The sequence below is a fragment of the Triturus cristatus genome, chromosome 8 (genome assembly GCF_964204655.1).
Source record: "Triturus cristatus chromosome 8, aTriCri1.1, whole genome shotgun sequence".
Classification (NCBI taxonomy): domain Eukaryota; kingdom Metazoa; phylum Chordata; class Amphibia; order Caudata; family Salamandridae; genus Triturus; species Triturus cristatus.
In genome coordinates, this window is record NC_140591.1 from 929,166,468 (window position 1) to 929,181,465 (window position 14,998).

At 41.3% G+C, this 14,998-nt stretch overlaps 1 protein-coding gene across 14 annotated transcripts in view; it reads left to right on the top strand.

The window, feature by feature from the left end:
• The window catches only part of DMD (dystrophin), a 7,596,173-nt gene that overhangs the window by 1,906,529 nt on the left and 5,674,646 nt on the right, over window positions 1–14,998 (top strand). The window lies entirely within an intron of this gene.

Here is a 14,998-nt window from a genome sequence, read left to right on the forward strand (position 1 = left end):
ACAGATAGTTGTGAAGGGAAGCCAGCACTTGAGCCTGACATTGCCGCAGATGTTTGGAAACTACACTTCCAAGCGTTATACACCACCCAGGAAGTAACAGTCTTAAAAGATGAAATATCCCCAATAACTGTTGGGACTCCTCTTGAAGAGGCTCCAGGGTTTACCTTATTAGAAGTCCTAAATGCAATTAGGAACCTCCCCCTTGGTACAAGACAAGATTCCTGGGGATTTATTTCGGGCAGAACCACAAGTATGGGGCCCCTATCTTTGGGCAATATTTAATGCTATCCTTAGAGTTATGGCAATTCCGGATACTTGGCTAGGGGCTGAAATCTTTCCAGTCTTTAAAAAGGGTTCACCTCTCCTGCCGACCAACTACAGGCCAATCAGCTTGATTGATTTCACTCAGAAATTGTTTGTAAGGATTCTCCTCGACCACCTTCAGGTGTGGGTGGAGGAGTGTGAAGTTCTGAGTGTCTATCAGGCTGGTTTTAGAAAAAATATCTCCACCATCGACCACATCTTTAAGCTCCAATTGTTGTATTGGAAGACGGTGTCAATGGAGGGTGGCAGCCTCTATTTGATATTCGTCGATTTGAAATCCACCTTTTATTTGGTCCCTAGAGTTAAATTATGGGAGGTCCTTAAGCAGTTGGGAATCCCTACATACCTCTTGACATTGATTATGAGACTACACACTGGTAACTTTGCTCAAGTAAGGTATGGACAATTTGGGGAACTAACCCCCGCTTTCCAGTCAACAGAGGAGTAAGGCAGGGGTGTGTGCTTGCCCCTACTCTGTTCTGTCTATTTATTAACACTCTGATTGCCCAATTAAATGAAGTAAAGAACAACGATGCACCAAAGTTGGTGCAAAGTAAGGTACCTGCAATGATGTTTGCAGATGATACTTTGCTATTATCTAAGTCCCCTATGGGCATTCAGAGGATTTTAGATAGTTTTGTGACATTTTGCAATAATCGTGGGATTGAAATTAACAAACTAAAGACCAAATTCATGGTTTTTGATCTAGTTAAAACTTCTCATCCAAACCCAACCCTAAATGGCACCTTCCTAGAAAGGGTCTCTGTCTTTGACTACCTTGGTGTTACGCTCACTGAATCATTTGAGTGGGGCCCACAGCTAGCCAAAGTAAGCCTTAAGTAAGCTCAGACAGTTTGGGGAATAAATAGAACTCATAGGAATTCCGCCCACAAATTGGTCGCCCCTGTGGCAGAGATATACAAAGTACAAGGGAGGAGTGCGGCAATGTATGGGGCTGAACTCTGGGGACATTGCTCTTCTGATGGACTGTCCGAAACGAGAATAATTTTATGAGACAGCTGTTGGGACTTCCATCAAGCACACCCCACATCCCTCTACGCATGGACCTAGGTATTAGACCTATTGCCGAGGAGATGGGACTGCGACCGCAAACCTTTTGGCGTAGACTGTGGTGACCCCAGAACTAGCAGTTTACCAGCTAGAACTAAAGGAGATCTTGAGTCTTCCAGGCGTGGGCAAACTACCATGGTTTTCATATATCAGGGAGTTATGTTATAGGATAGGTAACCCAAACCTATGGAGCAACCCCGAGGCAGTTTTACCCGTCAATTTCGCGCCCAGATTTGGTTAGAGCCTATAGAACTCTCAAACTAGCCGACATTCAGGGGAACACCAAAATTGTCCATCTAACAGCTGATTTCTTAAATATTAAAGCTGAGTATATCATTCAGCCTTTTCCTGATGATATACAACCTATTATGGCAATTAAGTTGTACATCCAGTTTAGAGTGAGACGCTGCCGCTTAGTGCCTTTACCAATAAATGGTCAAAAGCCTCCGCCCTTGGGTGCTCTGTCTGCAAATGTGTAGATGAGTCCGACATTCATGTCCTTTTTTTTGTCCTGGCTATAAAATTGCCAGACGGCGATGGCTAGTCCCACTTTGCAGAAATCTAGGTTTAGGCAGTGTATGGAGGCATATAGAATATTAAGAACTGTTACTCACCCACCTATTGTATTTGCTGTGTCCTGATATCTGAATTATACGTGGCTACTGCTAAATTTAATACCCCACGTATAAAGCTCCCATATTGTATATGGTAAACAGACATAATATTGAATAAAAAATATCGCCAGGACAGAATATCGAGTTTTTAATATAGAATGGACAGAATATCGAATTGCCAAAATATAGTGGTGAAGAATATCGAAAATCAGGTAAGAAATGTCGAGAAAGTAAGTAATATCGACAGTCATAATATAGTTGTTAAAAATATCGAATTTTTTTATAGTGCTTTAAGTGTTAGCATATGTGTTAAAAGTATGTATTAATTTTGGAATGTATGTTTGAATATTTTTAAAGTAATGAATTTTATGTTATTTAATTTTTGTGTAATTTAATTCCGTAGTGGGTTGTGGGTTTATAGGGGATTAGGGTGGGAGGTAATTTAATTATAGTACATTAAATAATATTTTTTAGGAATTATTAATTATTTTTAATTTAATTTTGCGTTTTACTTCTGTAGCGGGTTGTGGGTTTATAGGGGAATAGGGTGGGAAGTAATTTAATTGTTATTAGGTAATTATTAATTGGTATTGAAAATTAATTGGTTGTTGATGCATTATTAATTGGTAAATAATGTGTATTAATTGGTAATTAATTTGTATTAATTGTTTAATTGATAATTATGTTAATTGTATTCATTTATTAATTGTAATGGGTTGTGGGATTATAGGGGAATATGGTGGGAATTAATTTAATTGTAAATAATTAATTATTGAAATAATTTTTGTATATTGCTAATTAATGTAATCTTAAGTAATTATTAATTGGTATTAATTTTATTTATTAATTTTTGGTATTGAAAATTAATTGGATGGTAATTAATTATTAATAGGTAATTAATAAAACATATTGGTATTTATAATTAATTAATTATTAAATATTGTGTGATTGGTAATTAATTGTAATACTTTTTTGGGTATTAATGATTTATATATTTTTAATAAAATATTAAATTATTATTTTCCCTACTATTGCACTCACTGGAGTGGGTATAGTAATTATTACCCCTACGCTATCCAACGCTTTCCCTACTATTGCACTCACTGGAGTGGGAATAATAATTTTTACCCCTACGGTATCCAACGCTTACCCTACAGTTGCACTCACTGGAGTGGGAATAGTAAATGTTACCCTCCCGCTATCCAACGCTTTCCCTACTGTTGCACTCTCTGGAGTGGGAATAGTAATTTTTACCCCTACGCTATCCAACGCTTTCCTTACTGTTGCACTCTTTGGAGTGGGAATAGTCATTTTTACCCCTACGCCATCTGACATTTTCCCTACTGTTGCACTCACTGGAGTGGGAATAGTAAATTTTGCCCTCCCGCTATCCAACGCTTTCCTTACTGTTGCACTCTCCGGAGTGGGAATAGTAATTTTTACCCCTACGCCATCTGACGTTTTCCCTACTGTTTCACTCACTGGAGTGGGAATAGTCAATTGTGCCCTCCCGCTATCCAATGCTTTCCCTACTGTTGCACTCTCTGGAGTGGGAATAGTAATTTTTACCCCTACGCTATCCAACGCTTTCCCTACTGTTGCACTCTCTGGAGTGGGAATAGTAATTTTTACCCCTACGCTATTCAACGCTTTCCCTACTGTTGCACTCACTGGAGTGGGAATAGTAAATTTTACCCTCCCGCTATCCAACGCTTTCCCTACTGTTGCACTCTCTGGAGTGTGAATATTAATTTTTACCCCTACGCTATCCAATGCTTTCCCTATTATTGCACTGTCTGGAGTGGGAATACTAATGTTTCCCCTCCCGTTATCCAACGCTTTCCCTACTGTTGCACTCTCTGGAGTGGGAATAGTAATTTTTACCCTCCCGCTATCCAACGCTTTCCCTACTATTGCACTTACTGGAGTGGTAATGGTAAATTTTACCCGCCCGCTATCCTACGCAAAAAATATTGCATATTTTTAATTAATATTACGTTAATATATATGTATAATTTTTTTTTTTACTTACATTAATTATTTATTAATTTTCAAGTAATGTAAGTATTTTTAAGTATGTTTCAGTTAATTATATGTATTATTTCATTAATTTTAAGACATTTAAAAAATTCGATATTTTGACTAACTATATTTTTTACAACGATATTTTGGATTCTATATTTTTGTACTTACCTGTTTGGAGATGGGCTTCGATATTTTGCCATTCTATATTTTTACTTAGATATGTTGGCAATTCGATATTCTCCTTCTCGATATTTCGGCAGTGATCCATTGTATATGTTGCCATATTTTATCAATTTTTAACTTTTTAACCATTTCTCAGCTTAATTTTAACTTCTTTTTATATTTTGTACAAATAACAGTGTTAATGAAATGAAATTGGGCAGTACCAAAATAACACATGGCCACCTTTTTATTTATGACTGTGGTTATAAACTGTGTATTTGATCTGGCAGTTGTTGGACGTTAATCAGTAGTTCTAAATCTTTTTTTCTCTGAAATTTTTATTCTGTGATTAATTCAAATGTTGGTTAGTTCCAAGTTTTTTTGGTTTTTATTCGTATGTACTGTTTGTGTATTGTGATTTTATTGTCAAACACTTTTTATGGTCTACTTTGATCGAAATAAAGTTTATTGGATTGCTAATATGCCTACACACAAACATCTGGGTGCAGATAAAACTGGGCAATGGCACACATCTCTCATGATGCATCTCTACCAACAAAGGGCTCAAACAAGTATGTGTGCTTGCCCAATCCAGTTCAATCTCTACATGGCGGACTTGACACAGACTCTTAACTCATGCAATGAACGTGCTCCAAGGATGTTTTGCAAGGCTCTATCTAGTATCTTATATGCTGATGATGTGGTTCTGGTAAGCCATACACAAGTGGGTATGCAATGCCCCCTGAATACACTGCAGGGATATGCAGCAGAAAACTCCCTTGAAATAAATTTTGAGAAAACCAAAATAATGACCATAAAAAGAGAAGGGAAAACCTCATGTATGACACCGGTGGAACTCCCAAATTCAGAATTCAACTAGTTACAAATATCTAGGAGTAACTATCGATAATGGTGGCCAAATTTGCTAGCCAGCTTGAGATGATTAGAAGAAAAGGGATGGCTCTAGCAACAACCTTGAGGTGCTTAAAATACAAGCTGACAGTAACTATGCCCTCCCCTCTCATCCAGGTTGCACAATCCAAAATTATGCCAACCATCACATATGGTAGTAAAGCCCTAAGAAGAAGAGACTCTAAAACCATTAGTCAGGGCCTACCGAATCATGTTTATTATACTGACTTATGCCTCTGCTGCACAGATCCGGCTGGAGTTCAGTCTTACCAAACAATATCTAGCAAGACGGGGGTCTATATAGACTGCTGGATCAAAATCAGGAATGCCTCCATAAACCCTAAATCACCTACTCTGGCAAAAGCTCCAGTATAGAACAACATCACCGACAAGAAAAATCCTAAAGGAATCCCTTGCAAATGCTGGACTTTCCCAGCTGTGGGAAGCCCCAACTACTCATGCAGTCTTTAAAAAGGTGGCGTGAAAGGCTATCAGGTGCCTCTCCCTAGTAAAAGATAAAGCCACTTTCATAGCAAGAAGTCATGCCTGGTTCATAATTAATCGCTATAAATCACTTAGCCCACAGCCCTATTTCAGCTTGGGATATCCCAGCAATACCAAGGAAAATCTTTTGAAACATCAGCTGGGAAAACTCCATGCTATCTTGCACCTTCAACCATAGCTGAGGGGGCAAAGACAATTGTGCTGCCGCTTGTGTGCGGCAACGGAAATAAGGACATGGCACATCTGATCTGCACGTGTATGAGCCTGAAGGAGGAGAGGTCTCGCTGGTTAAACCGCAGTTCAACCTTGGTGGCATCCATATACAGAGACAGGCTGTTATAACTTGTTCAAAACCGGAAGACCCAGAGTTAAACTGCAAGGTGGTAAAAGTGTTAGCAGTGGTAGAAAACAAACTGTCAAGAGCAAGCACAGACACGGCTTCTGGAATGCACCGGGCTGCAAACACTTAATTCCCCAAAACAACTGCTTTTTCGGCCCGGAGCATAGGATTGTGAAAATTAAAAAGACTCCAACCAAGACTGCTGCTGCTGAGGACTACTATCTTTAACAGTTTACCATTGTTTAAATGTTCTTTTAACATCACTGGATAGAAATCTAACTGTTGTCCTCTTAGGGGTGCCATTTTTAGGTCTCGCCTGATCCAGCGCTTGCGCTGATCTGGCCGAGATATTTTGTAAACAGGCTTTTTCAAAGTGCTGCCGTGGCCTAAAGCTACAGTGCACGTGAACGTGCACGCGCGCAGCGCCATGTGTCTTTCCTCCGTAGCACCGATCGTAATCGCGATCGCGATCACTTTCACTTTCGCGGCCGCGATGTCACTTTCGAGGCCGCGTTGCCAAAGCTTTCTTTGTTTATGATCTTGTATTGCTTGATGCGGTTTGCACAGCTAAGCGATCCTCTAATCCAGGGCTAAAAACGATGCGGTGTTACTGCCCGCATTCCTGGAAAGGCCTTGTGAGGAGCAATGGATGCATTTTAAAGTTCAGACCATGCCCGCTCTCCGAAGCAAGGGCAGACAGAGAAGAGGGCGGAGTGGACTTGTATGGCAATCTGTATCAGACGCCAACAGCTTCCTTGTAATCCTGCCAGGCGTTTAAACACGTTCATAGCTACATTGTGAAAGTGTTACTAAGGGAGAAAGAAACATACTCCCATTAAATACGTAACAGGTGTATGAAGGATGCATCCTGCAACTCTGGCGATGCACAGCAGTCACAAGGCGTGTACACGCTCCATACATTCTCGCGTTCAGGTTCATGGAAATGAAGAATATTAGTTTGCTCACGTCCTGTATGTTCTTTTTTTTATTTTTTGCCACATCCCCATGTTTTCTTCTCTCTCTTCTCGATTCTGGGAGTGCAGTAACAGTAGATGCAATTTTGGAAATATGGCGAAAATATGACTATCCACGCCGTTCAAAAATCATACGCAGCGCGTGCACCTCAACTTGCACTCAACTAGCTGGCTAAGAAACTGGGCCTCCAGGCACCTGCACTCCCTAGAGCCAGCTATACTTTACCAACGTCAAGAGGTTCCTGGAATAATATACAGTCACGTGGTTTGTATGCTTTACCAATAGATACCCTACTCTATGCTTCATCCCAAACCTCGTGGAAGCAACGAAACAAGAGCCAGGTTGGTAGCAAGCCTCTAATATCAGGCAAGTGTTTTACCAAAACAAGTGCACAGCTCACCAGGAACACGAGCATGTTTAAGGTTAGAAGGAAAACTCTTGCAAGCTGGGCACATCGTGCGCTGCATCGATCAGACGATAAAAACTCAAGATTTGTCAAACAGCATTAACAAGACAAATCCTTTAATACTGCTAAACTGAAAAATACCTCTCGGGAGGAATAGTGCAGCCTTAAGGTTTTCATTAACGTGTTAACATTTAGGATATCTATGGAGTGCAGATCTAGCCAAAAGTGCATCAAACCGTTGCACGTTTACCAGAGAGGAACACACGGTGCAGTTTGTGACGAGGGAGACACTATGAAACTTCCTAAAGCACGGATTTTGCACTGGACTGCCAGGGCAAGAACAAGCATTTGCAATGCAACAGGTCTTGCATTCATGCGAGTTTGAGCTATTGACATTGCAAATGACAATGCCTTTTATTTTTGTTTTTAAAACATAAAGAAAAGGCATTGTCATTTGCAATGTCAATAGCTCAAACACGCATGAATGCGAGACCTGTTGCATTGCAAATGCTTGTTTATAAATTGTCATTTCTTTTTTCACTTATTTGCACAGCAAAGCTCACACATCAGTGAGCACAACAGTTAAAGGCTGAGGAGGACACATGTTAATTATTTTGAAATTATGTATATATTATCTGCTTTTAAAATGGAGTGGTTTTATTGTGTCGTATTTCACTATATACAATTAAGATTACTTGCTTACTTTCCTACGCAGCATACCAAATAGTGTTCATTTGAAACTGTTGTTATAGTCTTTTGGTGTACCGCATTGAATTGCGTTTATAACTACACTTTGTATGTTGTGCTAATATGTATTTTAGTTCAGCACTGAGGGTATACTTTTAAATCAGTTTAGTCTGTATGTCCTCCTTGTATGGCTTTCAAGTTTGCTTTCAGTGCTCTTGTATGTCGTGCTTATAGAAACAGTAAATATTGTATTACTAATTGAAGCTGTGTCATTTATTTCACTTCTGTTATCTATCTACCTATCTATCTACCTATCTATCTATCTATCTATCTATCTATCTATCTATCTATCTATCTATCTATCTATCTATCTATCTATCTATCTATCTATCTATCTATCTATCTATCTATCTATCTATCTTTACAACATTATCTAGCGGTCTGGCTGTCTACCCTTACTTTCCATCTATCTACCAGTCTATCAGTTCATCTATCTGTCTGTCTATCTATCTATCTGTCTGTCGGCCTATTAACCAATTTCTCTGTAAATTGTCTATCTGTCTGTCTGTCTGTCTGTCTATCTATCTGTCTATCTATCTATCTATCCATCTATCTATCTATGCAACTTTAACTCTTTAACCGCAATGGAAATTCTGCCGCGGTGTGGCAGTTTAGAGCGTCAGCCAACGGACGTGCGCAGCACTACGGAGGTAGTGCTCGCGACAGCCGTTGGCCGACGAATGCACGCAACGGGTTAAGAAACTGGGTTATTAGTTGAGAGGGATGGAAGCCCTACTCCTAAAATAAACACAATCCTTGCCATGGTGAACCACAAACAGTTACTAAATAAAACTGTGTTTAACCATCTGGTAGCTTGGCACAAAAGCAGTCAGGCATAACTTAGAGGCAAAGTGTAAAGTACTCAAAGTGTAATAAAGTGAAAGCACAACTTAAGAAAAATGCCAAACCGATTTTAGAAAAATAGAGTAAAATGTAATAAATATTATAATATCAAAATTACAAAAATCCAATAAGTAGAACCTGAGTTACATTTTTTTATACGTTTTAGGTGAAAATAGTGCCAAAAAATACAAAAACTTCACTCATGGGTATCTGTTCAAGCTGGACTGGGTCACAGGCTGACCTTGATGGAGCACGGGTCAGATACAGGAACCATGTTTGCGCTGGTGAAGTGTTTACCTTCTCAAAGTCCAAGTTCACAGGAGGAGCCTTGGATGGAGGTTAGCATTGGAAGGGGCAGTGAGGAGGTCATAGTCAGCATGAGGAGGAGGTCACAACTGAGATCTTGCAATGGCGATCAATGCAGGCAATTACTCTTTGGTCAGAAGAGCAGGTCGTTACTGGAGCTTTGCATTGGTGGGAAATGCAGCAGTTGGTATGGTCATGGGCAGTTGTCGCTGAGGCAAAGAGCAGGTTATTGCTGGAGCTTCGCATTTTCGGGCATGGCTGACAATAATTTCTTGGCGCGATGAGTCCATTAGAAGTTGTGAGAAGTCCAAAACTTCTGGATTTTCACCTAGAATTCAGGAGTAGTACACTCTGATACCAACCAAGGGTCCAGAACCCAGGGAACACCTCTTGGGGATAAAAACTTACTCCAGCAGAGGCCAGCAGTACTTCTCATGCAGGTGCATGTGCTACTGGGCAGCTGGGCAGTTGCAGGGAGGCCTCTGGAAGCTTGTTGTGTCCCTGTAGCTCAAACAGGAGGCTAGCCATTTGACTTTTGAAGTGACCTCTGAAGAGCCTGGGTTCAAAGCAAGCAGGTCCAGTGTTTCTTCTTCAAACAACGGGGCAGTTCTTCTGAATCTTGCATTGGTCCGATGATGAGAGGTACTGAAGGTGCTGTTCTCGTACCCAGTACAAGCCTGTTGGTGAGGGATGCCCTATTAGTATAACCTTCCCCTTTTCATTGATTTGTCTCCAAACTGTCTTGGATAACAAAGGCCAGGCTGTCTAAGTTTGAGCTGCATTTGTCAGTGGCAAGGCAGAAAGCCCTTAAAAGTCAGGAAGCGGGTGGGCATGGCCCTAGGCTACCCTAGCTCAGGAAGGGCTGAGCATATCCTGCTCAGTAGAGTAACACCCTGCCCCAAACATGAGGCACTTTTGTCCTCATGTCTGACAGGAATACACAACACACCACAGGAGAGCCATTCACAGTCATGTGACCCTGGACACTAGTGAAAAGGAAGAGTTGGTTTAGACAGAAAAAAGTAAACTTTCTAAAAGTGTCATTTTCCAAATAGAGGAATTTAAATTATGATTCAAATGAGTGGAAGAAGATTTTCTCTATTCGTGCCTAAGTTCACTGATTATGTGTAATAAGGTAACCCATTGTTAATCGATAAAAGAGATAGCCTTGCTATAGGGAAAGACAACATTTTACGTTTTTTCCTGTCATGGCATCTCCCTATAGGCGTTTAGGGCCTACCTTAGTGGTGATTTGCAATTGTTGAAAAGGAAGGTTTATGCCTGCCCAAAGATGTATTTTGCCAGGTCAAAATGTCAGTTCAGAACTGCACTGCAGACTAAAATTACCGGCCTAAAACTTGTTTTACAGTGCAACTTTAATGGGTGGCACAATGAGTATGGCAGTCCCCTTGTAGGAATTAATTTACAAGACCTGGGTACAGGTGGCACCATTTACTAGGTACCTAAAAGTAAATCAAATGTGTCAATCAGGCGTATACCACTTCTACCATGTTTAAGGGAGAGAGACCATGCACTTTATCTCTGATTGGCAGAGGTAAGGCGCAGAATGCTAATACCAACAAAAATGAGTTTAGACACAGCAGGAGTGAGAAGGCAAAATGTTTGTGGAATATCACACCAAAGATGTCTGATCTAACAGCATACTTCTATATGTATCAAACATTATCTGTGTTTGCAACCCTGTCTAGCTATCTACCTATGCAACCACCTCTAACTGTGTCTGTCTGTCTGTCTGTCTGTCTGTCTGTCTGTCTGTCTGTCTGTCTGTCTGTCTGTCTGTCTGTCTGTCTGTCTGTCTGTCTGTCTGTCTGTCTGTCTGTCTGTCTGTCTCTCTATCTCTCTATCTATCTATCTATCTATCTATCTATCTATCTATCTATCTATCTATCTATCTATCTATCTATCTATCTATCTATCTATCTATCTATCCATCTATCTATCCATCTATCTAAATATCACTGCAACAACACTATCTGTCTACCTGTGCAAACCTCTGTATCTATCTCTTTGACTTTCTATTTATCTATCTTTTCAACCCACTGTTTGCAATAAAGGTTTACAAAAACATTACAAAAAAGCATTAGCAAAGGTAAGAGGCTGGCAACCATTGCCAGATTGATTTACATTTTTAGGGTTAGCCAAGACTTTTTGATTTATGTGCATATCATAGAAGTTATAGGGTTTTTCAGCAAGACACAATACATTAGGCTGTTGTTGCGTCACCCACTCCAGAATACATCATAGGGTGATAATATCTATTTCTCCAAGTATGGTTCTGCAGATTACACCCACCTTTCATTCCTCTGTACTTTTTACCACCAACCATCTCTCTATACTTCCAGCAGTGGCTCCTCCACTATGGTGGAGGAGTGTCGCCCCTTCTGCTAGCACTTTAAAAAATGTAAAAATAAAACGATAATGAAACTGGTCTAAACCCCGTTTTATTATCATTTTATTTAGCTTGTGAAAAGGCTTGGGGCGGGGCCAGGGTGATGATAGGGTGGAGAAGGAGTGGTGGGCTCTGCCTACACTGCGCATGTGAGTTCTGCTGGCCATCTCAGGCCGGCCAAATCCTCATGTGCAGTGAAGCTCTCGTCAACCCCAGCTGTATTGCTGGGGTCAGGGAGAGGGTCAGGGAGAGAGCAGGCAAAGACTCACAGTCTGTCGTGGAGCGCAAAACATGGGTGCGCAGGCCAATCAGGCTTGGCCTCAGGGCAGGCTGGGAGCGCCTGCCTGCCTACAGCGGTGGAGAGGAGAAGAAGAGCGCAGTGCGATGCTGGAGAGCAGCAGGTAGAGTTTTTTTTGTCTCCGTTGCCCTTCGTTCCCCCCCTCCCACACCCCCTCCCTGCCTCTTTTCCCGCTCCTGTATACTTCTCATGTTAGCACCATTTCTCTTGGTGGCCTAGACTAGCCTCTGCTTCCCAAATTCAAAATGTTTATTTTGTTTACATTTAAATCCATAAATGTACATAAGACAATAACATTACATTAAAATCATGCATTAATTATAAGTTTCATAATTTAAACATTATTCAAAATTATCAAAGATAAATTATATCAGTCTCGATATGCGCGAAAGGCCCCCACTTATCTTTCCCTCCTTCCTGTGACACATTTTCCTCTTTATATGTGACCGTCCAAACAAGAAAATAACAAATGTTACCTTCAGGCTCTGTATTTTATCTGCTTAGCAGGTGGAAAAGGAAGCAGTCATCTTCCAAAGTCTGTTAGTACAAATGCACATTTGGTCTCACATCACTTCAGTTTTACAAGTTCTACATTGGATCCAGTTGCCTGGGAAATCCCTTTCAACATGTATTGCTTCATCCATAGAACCATCACATAATTTCCTTTTGCTTAATTACGTGAAGTTTCAGGAAAATGATGCAAGCATCTGAAATGGGCTTCTAGAGCTAATTTTGAGCACAAAATACATTCATGCATGGATGCGAGGATGCCTTTTGCACAAAACATAGCACAAATTTTCACATAACATTAACAGTAGTATCTGTCTGCATTGTTTCCATGCTCATTTGACAGGGTTTTTCCCCAAACAGGCAGAAAGTTATACAACAGATTGTAATTGAGTAACTTTGGGCATTTCATATAAAAGACATAGGGCCTCATGTAGGTAGCCAAATACCGGTCGGTAACGGCCGATTTTCGGTAATTATACCGTTACCGACCGGTATTTTGGCTTTTGGTATGTAGGGGGAGAATTTCTGTATTCGGAATTTACCGAATCGGTAAAATTACCGAATCGGTAAAATTACCGATTCGGTAATTTTACCGATTCGGTAAATTCCGAATACAGAAATCAGATGTAGGGGGACTGTGTGGTGTGTGTGGGGATTCGTTATTTACCACCAACTAATAGTTGGTGGTAAATGACGAATATGTGTGTAAATGCATTATTTTGCCCGTAGATGTGTGCAATGTGGCAGACACACATGCCCTCAGGGCATGTATGTGTGCCACATGTGCACACATGGCCGAATCAGGGGTGCAACAGGGTGTCAATGTGACACCCTGCCACCCTTGCATGTGCTCCCCCATTACCGAATCGGTATTTACCGATTCGGTAATGAGGCATACCTTCCCATCAATGGGAAGGTATGCCTCATTACCGATTCGGTAAATACCGATTCGGTAATTACGAATTATTCCGAATCGGTAATATTTACCGACCAATTACCTACATAGCATTTACCACTTCATAAATACCGAATCGGTATGATTCGGTATTTATGAAGTGGTAAATGCAAGCCCACCTACATAAGGCCCATAATGTGAAATAAAAATACTTTACTACGGGTATGGACCGACCACGATGTGACCGAGGTAGAGTCCCTGTTTGAAGACGGACAGTTAAGGACAAATGCCCAAATAATTGAGCACTATGACCTCCCACCAGGACAATTCCTCATACATAGACAACTCTTAGATAATGGCTGACAATACTGGGATCTTCGAGAGGGAGAACACCCGACACATCCAGTGTTACACATGATCCTCTGTATGGGCGCGGGCAGACGCTTAGTCACCTGACACTACAAAGTGATCCGAGAGCTGACCAGTACTTCCTTAGACGCGCTGCGACAGACATGGGAGAACGAGGTGGGATGGGTATTCCATGATAAAGAATGGGAAAAGGTGCTAGAATACCCAAAAAAGGTCCCTCGGAATGCACGCTTCAAAAATATGCAGTTCAATATCTTACACCGGGCATATCTAACACCACATTGACTACACTGTCTTTACCCTAACACACATTTCACGTGCCCCCGCTGTCAGGCCCAGGAGGCGAACTTTAAGCATATGTTCTGGGACTGCCCCACCATCCAACAGTATTGGGACAAGGTACAGCAGACACTCCGAGCGACGGTAAATCTCCCGAACATATCAAAATGGGAGGCATGTGCTCTGGGAATTTACCGCAAAAGAAAGACCGAACAATTACAGTGGCATTTTGCATCCCTGGCCCTTCTCCTAGCAAAGAGGGGAATAGCCATACATTGGCAAGCCCAAGCTGGACCCCCGGAAGCGGCCTGGGTAGGCGCTATGAAAAAATTGGGTGCAGCAGAGGAAGAGGTACTAAGGGACAAGGAAGTAAAAGGGACACGCAAACATCCCAGCTCTATGGAATGGGCACAGCTACTATTTCAATTCACACAGGAAACGACAACGGTGGCAACACCTGAGGCCTCACAATCTCAACTCCAAACTCCGCTTCTATCCACCACGGAATAGATAACGGCCTCCCCTACATAACAACAAGACACACACAGCCAATGACATGTCCAGGACATGTCAGACACATCCCCATCCAATCCTGCAAACGACCTCTCCCCTCCCTTACACATGCAACGGTACAGTAAAACTGAACCACAGCCAGTCACATCACTGATTGACACAGACGTATAATCCGACCGCTCCCCATCTCCCCCCACACCCGGTTTCCCTCCCACAGTTCCCAGTTTTGTTTTCTTCCTTGGTATTTCCAAAACCGAATTATTCCGCCAGGGAATGCACTCACGAACCCTATATGAGATGACATACAAAGGCAGAAGTGAGGGCAAAACACCAACTCACACCCCCGGGTTACTCACCCAACCAGACATCACATTACATACTAATGTATGACAAGTTAAGCTAGAAGACAACTCCCGGGCTGTCGTAAGATATCCTATCTAAGTTGTTCTGATGTACGATGAGATTGTGGAATTCTTTAGTATAAATAACAATCAA